Here is a 9,672-nt window from a genome sequence, read left to right as displayed (position 1 = left end):
TATTTTATTTTATTATTATTATTTTTTGCGGTATGTGGGCCTCTCACTGTTGTGGCCTCTCCCGTCGCAGAGCACAGGCTCCGGACGCGCAGGCTCAGCAGCCATGGCTCACGGGCCCAGCAGCTCCACGGCATGTGGGATCTTCCCAGACCGGGGCACGAACCCGCGTCCCCTGCATCGGCAGGCGGACTCTCAACCACCGCGCCACCAAGGAAGCCCTACTTGAATATTTTAAAGTTCTTATAGTATCATGACATCTCTCCCTTAAATATGGACTATGCATCTCCAAAAAGTGAGGACATTTCCCTACTTCACCACGAGACCTAACAAAATTAATAGTAATTCCTCAGCTGTATCTAATATTCATCTTCCTTCCCCCAAATTTGCCCACTTGTCCCTAAATGTCATTTACCGTTGGTTTATTTAAACCAGTCAAGGTCCACGCATTGCGTCCAGTTATGTCCCTTAAGTTTCTTTTAATCCAGAACAGTCTTCTTCCTCTTCCCTCACTTCACTGACTTACAGAAGAAATAGCCAGCTATTTACTAACAATTAGTCTCGTTTTATTAATTACTAAGCAAGAAGGCAACCACAGGCTAACTTAATGAAACCAGATGTCTTCATTCGAAGATTGATATATTTGATCTGGGGTTTACTGCTATTCCCCCTCAAGAGCAAAGGAAACAAAAAACAAAACAAAAACAAACCCTGACTTTGACTTGGATTTGACTAGCAGTTCTATGGCAGAATCCCTGTGATTCGGTTCCAACAGTGCTTTTCTTCTACCCCTCTTGATTCTCAAGTCAGTTTTCAGACAGCCAACGTCCTTTACCTGTGGGTTGCTTTTTGGAAGGTATGCAATTCCCTACCAGCTCTATGAAGTATCTCCCTGGTAAGGAGACTATATTAAACGGAAAGATGTTTACTGATCTTCTCTTTTATTTGGTTACATCTTACATTTTTCTCTATCCTTTTCTCATATGGAAAAGAAAGCCCCCAGGACAGAATGGCAGTTGGTACTAGTATTTCCTCCAGTAACTGTTCATCTTAAATCTGACAGTGCACATGTATTAGGGATGTGGGGGAAGGGTCCTTTATTCACAATGAAAGGAAACTGCCACTTAAAAAATGACTCCTACAGGAAGTCTTTAGAAAATGGTACCCACTCTTTTACTAGTATGGGTTAGAGGTTATCCTTTCTTACATCTGTGGACCAAAGTGCATCCATTGGCTTGTGTTCTAGTTCCAGCTGAACCATATTAAACTGGGAGACCCAAGGCAACCCACCCATTTTCCTTAGTCTTATATTCTCAATCTAAAAACAGGAGATTGCATTAGACTTCTAAGCTCCCATCTAGCTGTTGAGCTCGATGACCTCACCATGTGAATAGTAACTTTAATTTTCCCATTTCATCTCTCCCTTCCTCCCATAAATAACCTCTTCCAACAGGCACTTGCCTCTGGGTGTGTTGGGAGCCTCTGTAATGGTTTGGGAGCCATGAGTCAAGAGGTCCCGTTCTTACTTTCAGGTATGACTTTGAAGGTCAGGTATGACCTGTTTATTACTACACAGGTAATTTCTTGTCTAGTTTTACACGCTGTAGGTTTCCCACATATGGAAACTACTCATCTTTTTTTTTTTTTTTTTTGCGGTACGCGGGCCTCTCACTGTCGTGGCCTCCCCCGTTGCGGGGTACAGGCTCCGGACGCGCAGGCTCAGCGGCCACGGCTCACGGGCCCAGTCGCTCCGCGGCACGTGGGATCTTCCCGGACCGGGGCACGAACCCACATCCCCTGCATCGGCAGGCGGACTCTCAACCGCTGCGCCACCAGGAAAGCCTGAAACTACTCATCTTTTTAATTAAGAGCAGTGAACCCAAATATATTTATGTTAAAATGTGTGTTATCGGGCTTCCCTGGTGGCGCAGTGGTTGAGAATCCGCCTGCCGATGCAGGGGACACGGGTTCGTGCCCCGGTCTGGGAAGGTCCCGCATGCCGCGGAGCGGCTGGGCCCGTGAGCCATGGCCGCTGGGCCTGAGCGTCCGGAGCCTGTGCTCCACAACGGGAGAGGCCACAACAGTGAGGCCCGCATACCACAAAAAAAAAAAAAAAAAAAAAAAAAAAAAATGTGTGTTATCATGGGGTTGCCTAGAATTGGTTGCATTAAAAAAAATATGGAGCTAGCAAATATGCTGGGACTGAATAGTACCAACTGATAATGCAGCGTACACAGTGTCTGAGCTAAAAAAAAAAAAATGCATTATTCGGCATCGACCTTGTGCCAGGCACGTGAAGGCTCATTTTCTCTCTAATCCCCACAGCGACCAAGGAGAGAGCCGGCCTGTTTGGGGAATCAACAAAGAAACAATTTTGCGCACAAGGGAGCAAGGATTCCAGCCCAGGTCTTCCCCAGCTTCGGACCAGCTCTCTTCCCCGTGTTGCAACTCAACTTTTTAAGTTGTGTATTTGAGCAATATTCTTGTTTATACGTAGGTTGTGTGTAATTCAAGAGCTGTTCTCATTTTTCTCATGTGTTATGCTACAGAATAGATACCACAGACACATTTAGAAACCTTTTCCGAATGATTCGTATTGGGAGAAAAATCCAGCCACAAGCTATTTGTATCAGGCAGCCATAGAAACCACAACTTCAATTTGTGTCTTACAAAAGTTCTTTTATGAACTTGCATAGACCCAAATTCCTGCTTCGTGGTTTAAAAACCGATTGGTTATTAATGTGTATAGCTATTTCCCCATCTCTTCTATTTTTGCCGTCTGGTGAGCACAGCCGTGGCCTTTGGCGGCAGCTGGGATATAAATATAAAGTGGGGATTGAGGCCCATTGGGGGTGGAAGAACAGGTGACAGGGCACAGCAAAGCCCCAGGCTCTGCAGGGCCCAGCGACCAGCCCGGGCATGTTGGTTTCGGTCTGATCGACGTGTCGGCTTTGTGCTGAGCGAGCTTTCATGGTTTAAAGGTTGGCATGGGAAGCGATGTTCCTTGCCCTGAGAATATCCATCTCTATTTGTAATCTATGTGGTAATTAAGGCCAGACTTTCTGATGGAGCCTCATCTGTGGCAGAATTTGAGGCATGGTGTTATATGCCCCTTTCTAGCTTATTTTTAAAGGTGCACATTATATGTTAGGAAAATGTTTAAAAGCTGTTTATGGTTCAAAGTCAGCTGGCGTCGTCCTTACTAATTTACAGATGTGTCACTTCATGAATGTAAGTCCTTGTGTTGGAAAGGTACTTGTCTAAAGTGCAGGTGAGAGTTTATAATATTTATGTTTCCTTTTGCAAAGACTGGCAGGGTTTTGTTGTTGTTTTACTTTGTTTTGTTTCTTGTGGGTTGTTTCTTAAGCTTCTAATGAGAACGATTGCCATTGCTTATTAATTATAGTTTACCTCGAACCGAATTGTTGACAAATAGCTAGCATTTTTCCATTTGGGGAATAGAAATGTGCATGTATCAAGTGGAAAATTTGTCACATATATTCAGCTAACAGCTTTCTGCAGCAAACATTTATGAAGTGCTCACAGGTGTCAGGCTTTGTGACAGTGACACAATGGAAGGTTGTATAGATGTGATCTCAGCCCTCCAAGAGCACACAGCTATTTTCCCTAGTTCAGTGAACCCCAAATTTTCTGGAAAATTATTACTATTGTAACAGAAAATGAAGACACCAAATAATTAAAGGTTGTTTTGGCTTTACATATTCAGATACTGTATGATTAAAACATCTATGCTCTTGTGTTTTTCATTGTTTCTCAGTTTTCTCATCTGTAAAATGGGCATAATCATAGAACCTACCTCATAAGGTTGTTGTGAGGATTAAACTAGTTAATAGATCCAATGTTTAGAACAGTGCCTGGCACACAGTAAGTGTTCAATAAGTATTAGAGTTATTATTATTTGTCCAATGACTGTCTGGACTTTCTTCTTTCCTGGGTTGCTAGGAACGTTTTGAATCATATGACATTTTTCTGGAACTCATAATCAAAACTTCCCAGCCACACCCAGCAAAACCTGCTCTTCCTGCAGAATTTCGTATCTTAGCACATGGCACCACCAGCTACGTGAGCCAGTCCTTCGTGCCACCATGCTCCTGCCTACCACAGGGTCTTTGCACGTGCTGGTCCTTGTCTTGGAATGTCGTTCCCACTTCTCCCAGGTAATGTCTGCTCCTTTTCAAGATCGCAGCTTCCTTCTGCTGAGATGGCCTGTTTGAGCTCCCCAAACAGAGCAAATATTCTACACCACTTATTTGAGGTACAATTTTACATCTCACTGAGTGACTATTTGATCAATGTCTGTCTCTCCACCAGAATATAAGCTCTATGAGATCCAGGGCAGTATTAATTTTTGTTAATCTTTGGTATCCCCAGCATCTAGCCCTGAATTACATGATAGGTGCTTGGTAAACATTTGTTGACAGAATGGATTAGAAGGCTGTAGTTCATGTATTATTTATTATTTCATTCCAAAAATAATACATGGTATTTGTAATAAATATGAGTAGTATAGAAATGCATGAAGAAATGAAGTAAGGAAAGAAATGCTCCTTTACTTTATAATCCCATCTCCCAGAAGTGTCCTCTATGGACACTCTTAGACAAACTTGGTTTATATCCTTCTAGACGTTTTTCCTGTGTTTACCAATCATACACATATACACATATGCATATATATAGTTCTTATAGGAAAATAGAATCTTATGCTACATATGCTTTTGCTTTGTTTTATATGATGCTGGAGCTATCTTTCTAGGTTGGTACATAATAGAGCTCCCTCATTAAAATGATTATGAAATACTTCAGAAAGGTCTAGAACAATACAACGAGCACACCTGTACCCACTGGACAGCTTGAAAGATAAAGATTATCAATACATTGAACAGATCCCCCCACCTTGCTATCTTGAACCTGGTGTTTCTCATTCCCATGCATTTCTTTATTCTTCGCCTAACTAGGTTTATACCTATAACCATTGGAGAGTCTTTGCATATTTCCAAATTTTATATTAATGGTATAATTCTGTATGTGTTTTCTGCAACTTACTTTTTTCACTCAAATTTATGTTTGTGAGATTCATTCAAACTAAAGTGTGTAGTTCAGTTTCATTCACTTCCCTTGATGTAGCATATTCTACTGCAAGAATGTGATATAAATAGTTATCTATTCTTCTATTAGTGTGCATTTAGTTGGTTCCTTCTCCCCCACTACTTTTTTTAGTATTTCAATCAATGCAGCTATAAAACATTCTTGAATTTGCCTGCTTTTGTGCATATGTGAGAGAATTTCTCCAGAGGTTATACCTGGGAGGGGAAATGCTGAAGTGTAGGGTATGTAGATCTTCAGCCTTACTAGATGGCACCAATCTACTTCTCCCAAGTTCTTTCATTATTTTTTAAAGCTGCGTAGTATTCCATGAAAATAACGTACACTGATTTATTTATCCATTCCTTTTGCTAGATATCCATTTGCAATATCCAGTAATACCCATCTGCTGGATATTAGTTGGGGAGTTAAAACAATATTAAATATAAAATATTTCATGTTGAGATGATTCTACTAGCACAGCACTTGGAAGAGCTTGGAAGACCCTCTGGGGTATTTTAAGTTCAGCTGATCCACTCTGTGGAGAGAGTCAGGTCAATTATTACCATTGCTATGTTTTATCTTCAGTGGATGATGAAACCAAACCTGAGGTATTAGGAACGTCAGGTCCTCGCTGGGTGGGCAGCAGAGCCAGGTGGAGTGGCTCACGTCTCTAGTTCACAGCTTGTTCCATTCTACTTCTCTGCCTTCTGACACAGTGCCAAGAAGAAAATGTTGCCCACTATTCCAGTTCTACAAGGATCAAGCCCTTAGCCACTTCAGTCGTTGCACCCTGAGGGGAATCAGGATGGAGGAAAACAGGATGCATTCTGTGCTTTGGATATACTGGCCCCTAGATAGTTAAGATGTCTATCTAAGGAAAAATTTCAATGACCCTAGATTCTTGCATCTTTCCATACATAGAAAAGCACTAAAAACAGCAACTGGAGATGTCTGTTCTTTGTGACTTAGCAGTAACCATTGTATGCTTGACTACATGCTTTTCCCAGCAAAAAGGTTCATCCGCATCCTGGCTCCTGCCTTACCTCCTCAGTGTAGTTCCTCAGAGCTACCTGAGAGTCTGTCTCCTGGGCAATAGTCCTCAGTAAGGTCCCGAATAAAACCTTACTCACGACTTTTACATTGTGCGATTTTAGTTCAGTCGACAGACAACAGCTACTGAGTGGTTCAGCTGAGAACTATAGCTGGTCAGAGCATTGGAAACAGTGTCAGAAAGGAAGACCACCGCAAAGATGGAGGAGGAAACACGCCTTCTTTGTTGCACCTGTGAAAACTGCAGAGTATCAGCTCACAGGCTGTGCTGCTGGGCTGCATTGTCCTGGGAAAAGGGAAACAGATGGCAATTTAATAGGAAGCTGATAGCATTGTTTGGGGTTGGGCAGGGGCTGTCCTCTGGGGAACTAGGAGAGAAGCTTTCAGCTAAGAGCCACTACAGCCTGGAGAGGGAGCTTCTGTGGCCACTTCCTGCCACCTCTGCCCTAGAGGAGCCAGAGGGGGCAGGCGTCATAGGTCTCCATTGTCTGCCTGCTGCTGTTTCTGCCAGAACTCCCTTGAGAAGCCAGAAGTTATGACCCCAGGGTAGGGGCGTGTGTGTGTGTGTGTGTGTGTGTGTGTGTGTGTGTGTGTGTGTGTGTGTGTGTGTGTGTGTGTGTTGGAAGAAGCGCTGGCCAGATGGTGAAAGCTGAGTATATAAATGGCATCGGAGTGGGAATGCTGAGGATGGGGAAACACGTTAACCAGATGTGCCTATAGGGCAGGGGACACAAACAATGTGTATAATGCCCACCCCTCATTTCTCTCTTTTTCCTTTTTATATGCTGGCACATGTCCTGAACTTGAATGGCTCTGGCCTGAATAGATGCAGCTGCTGTGTACAGCTTCTCTTAAGAGTGGTGGGGAAGCATGGTTTAAAAACCAGAAACGCAGGCTCTGCCACTAACCAGCTCTGTGACGCTGGGAAAGTCCCTTTGCCGCCCGGCAATGCTTATCCTTTAGGAAATGCCAAGACCCCTTCTTCGCCGCAGACCCATCTTGAGCCTGCTGTGCAGGTCTGGGGTTGTAGGCTGCTATCGGAGGTTTAAAAGTAAGCAAGACGTGATCCCTTCCTGGCACCTTTTCTCCAGCTCCTGCCCAAGTTCTGAATGTCTGGCTCCTGGTTAGCAACGAGTGTCAGACACAGGATCAGAATGAAGGTTGTTCTGGGAACGAGGAAAACAGGATCGAATGGCTCTGAGTTCTGCTTGGTGCTTCTTTGGAGTTTCCCCCATTGAGAAGGTCGAGTGAGTCACAAATGCTATTCTTTGACACTGAGTATCGTGGGCTGCCCAGCCAAGGCAGAAATCCTCGTAACCCAAGACACAAACACCCCCACTGGGTTAGGATGACACGCCCACTCTTCAATTCTCTCCGCATGCCACGTACATGCTGCATGTCCCTTAATCTGGGTACTCCAGAGTCCCATCCTCTCCTCTCCTTTCCCATCCCCGTTGTGTATTCTCCGTCAGGACCATCATATGAATTCCCACGGTTACCCAAAGACCAGTGGTTCCCCGCCCATATTCTCTGGTCTGTGGCTCTGCTCTAAGTTCCATTTTAAATGGCTGCCTGCCATCTCGACTTGGATGACCTGCAGGCATTGACACTCACCGTGTCCAAACCGCATTCCTCAGCCTCACTCCCGGCTGCTTCCTTTCTGCAGCGTTTCCTAGTTGATGGCTGACAGCCTCACCTGTAAGCACCATGCTGGGAGGCTCCTTGGACCCATCACTGGGTCCTTTTTCAAGCCAACTCTTTTGTGGTTCTGTTCCTGGTGGAAGAAAATCCAAAGCCTTTACGATGACCTGAGAAGCCTGGCTGCCTTTCCGGCTTTTTACCCCCTTCTTTGTTCCCTCCCCACAGCCACCTTGAGTTCAGCCTGCGGGTCACAGGGCCCTCACTCTTGTCCTGATGGGGACAAGGGGAGTACTTTGTCCCCATCAGCTTCCTGGCCCTGGAATCCCTCCTTTTCCCCCACATCCAGTCTCCTTACCTGCCCGACTCCTTTCTCCTCACCTTCCAGAACTTCAAATAGCATCTCCTTTCCTTGGGCTTCCTTGGCCCTCTCATCTAGGTTGGTGGCTCCTCCTAGGGGTTGCCATGGCATCCTGCAGTGACCTTGATACTTGATGACATAATTGAAGGTGTTCTTCCAAAGGGAGACTTGGTGATTATCCTCCTCTGCTCTGGGCACAGTGGCTGGCTCTCAGCATGTGGGATAAATAAACACATTTTATAAAGAGGGCAAGAAACTCTTTCTCAAAGTTTTCTTGGGGTGTGGGCAGGATCTCAGGGTTTGAATGTATCCCCGTACATTTCTGAGATTTGCCGCAGGGAAAAATCCTGAAGGATGTCCACAGGTTCCAACAAATCCTCCTGACTAGCTGATTTCTTAGGTTTCCCGGTGCTTCCTGTCACCACCTTCTCCACTTTGCTGCGAGGAGTTGACCAGTTGGGGGTTGTCCAGGAGCTGGAGACTGACAGATACCTGGGCATCTTTTGCCAAGTTTCAGGGGGAAAAAAGGTAGAGAATCGAGTGTCCAGGTACTGGGCGGCAAAGCTGATGACTTCCCCTAATATATGCATGTGTGCTTTCAACAGAGGCAGTTGAAATGCAAAAATGAAGAGCGCAGTGGAGCCCAGCTGAGGATCTGGCCGTTGCCGTGGGTGGAGGGGTCTGTGAGGCATGGAGGCCATCACGGGAGGTAAGGTTGGGAGGTCAATATTTCAGGTTCTCGGAGAAATAACTGCAGAGGCAGTCAGTCAGAAAGGGATGTGGTGGTGCCCCCCTGTCCCATGCGCCGGTGTCTTGGCACTTAGGCAGCCATCAGATTAATGAAATCTTTTCAGTCCTCACAGAATTGACAGCCTCACAAGGAAAAAGAATGTTTTCCCACTGGATGGAAGATTACAACAACATCAAAAGGAGCAAAAGCTTTTCTATATAAGGGCATAAACACTTGCCTTCTACACAGTCTTGCAAGTTAATATGTTTGTCTCAGGGGTATAATTTTTCTCCTCGAATCTTTAGAGCTAGTTCCAGAATTTCAAAGACTGTTTTCAAAAACTGTATCTAAAGTCTCAAATGCCTGAGTCAGCTCCGCGTGTGGATGGACAGGGGAGAGGTGAGGGGAGTCATACTGGGGGATGAGAAAGTTATTGCTTTTCAAACGCCAGTGTGTAACCTAAATCAATTTTTTAAAAAAAGCTTCAGAACTAGAAAGCCTTTAAAAAAAAAACAAACTTGAATGATGCTGGGAAAGTTGAAGCAAAATGAATTTAATTACTGAATCACTGGTGGTAATTAAAAAACAAATTATCTGTAATAAACTATATTTATAGATTTTTCCAATGCAAAGGTATAAGACTTATGAAATGCAAATGATTAGAAGTGTAGGTTAGATTTAAAAAGGAAATCTGAATAGAAATGATTCCCTTCCACGGCTAACAATATTTGATGTTAAATTTGGTTCTTTTACTACTCAAGCAATCAACATATATAAAATAAAGTTAGAG

General features: G+C 44.2%; 1 long non-coding RNA gene across 1 annotated transcript; it reads right to left on the bottom strand.

The window, feature by feature from the left end:
- Positions 1-4,455: 4,455 nt before the first annotated feature.
- Positions 4,456-8,201, bottom strand: LOC136793719 (uncharacterized). Its single transcript, XR_010839339.1, has 3 exons — positions 8,150-8,201; positions 7,768-7,927; positions 4,456-6,439 (listed from the first exon to the last, which is right to left on the bottom strand). It is a non-coding gene; the product is annotated as an uncharacterized lncRNA (long non-coding RNA).
- Positions 8,202-9,672: the final 1,471 nt, after the last annotated feature.

The sequence above is a fragment of the Kogia breviceps genome, chromosome 2 (assembly GCF_026419965.1).
Source record: "Kogia breviceps isolate mKogBre1 chromosome 2, mKogBre1 haplotype 1, whole genome shotgun sequence".
NCBI lineage: Eukaryota > Metazoa > Chordata > Mammalia > Artiodactyla > Physeteridae > Kogia > Kogia breviceps.
The sequence above is the reverse complement of the archived record's forward strand: the minus strand, read 5'-3'. Positions and strand labels throughout refer to the sequence as shown.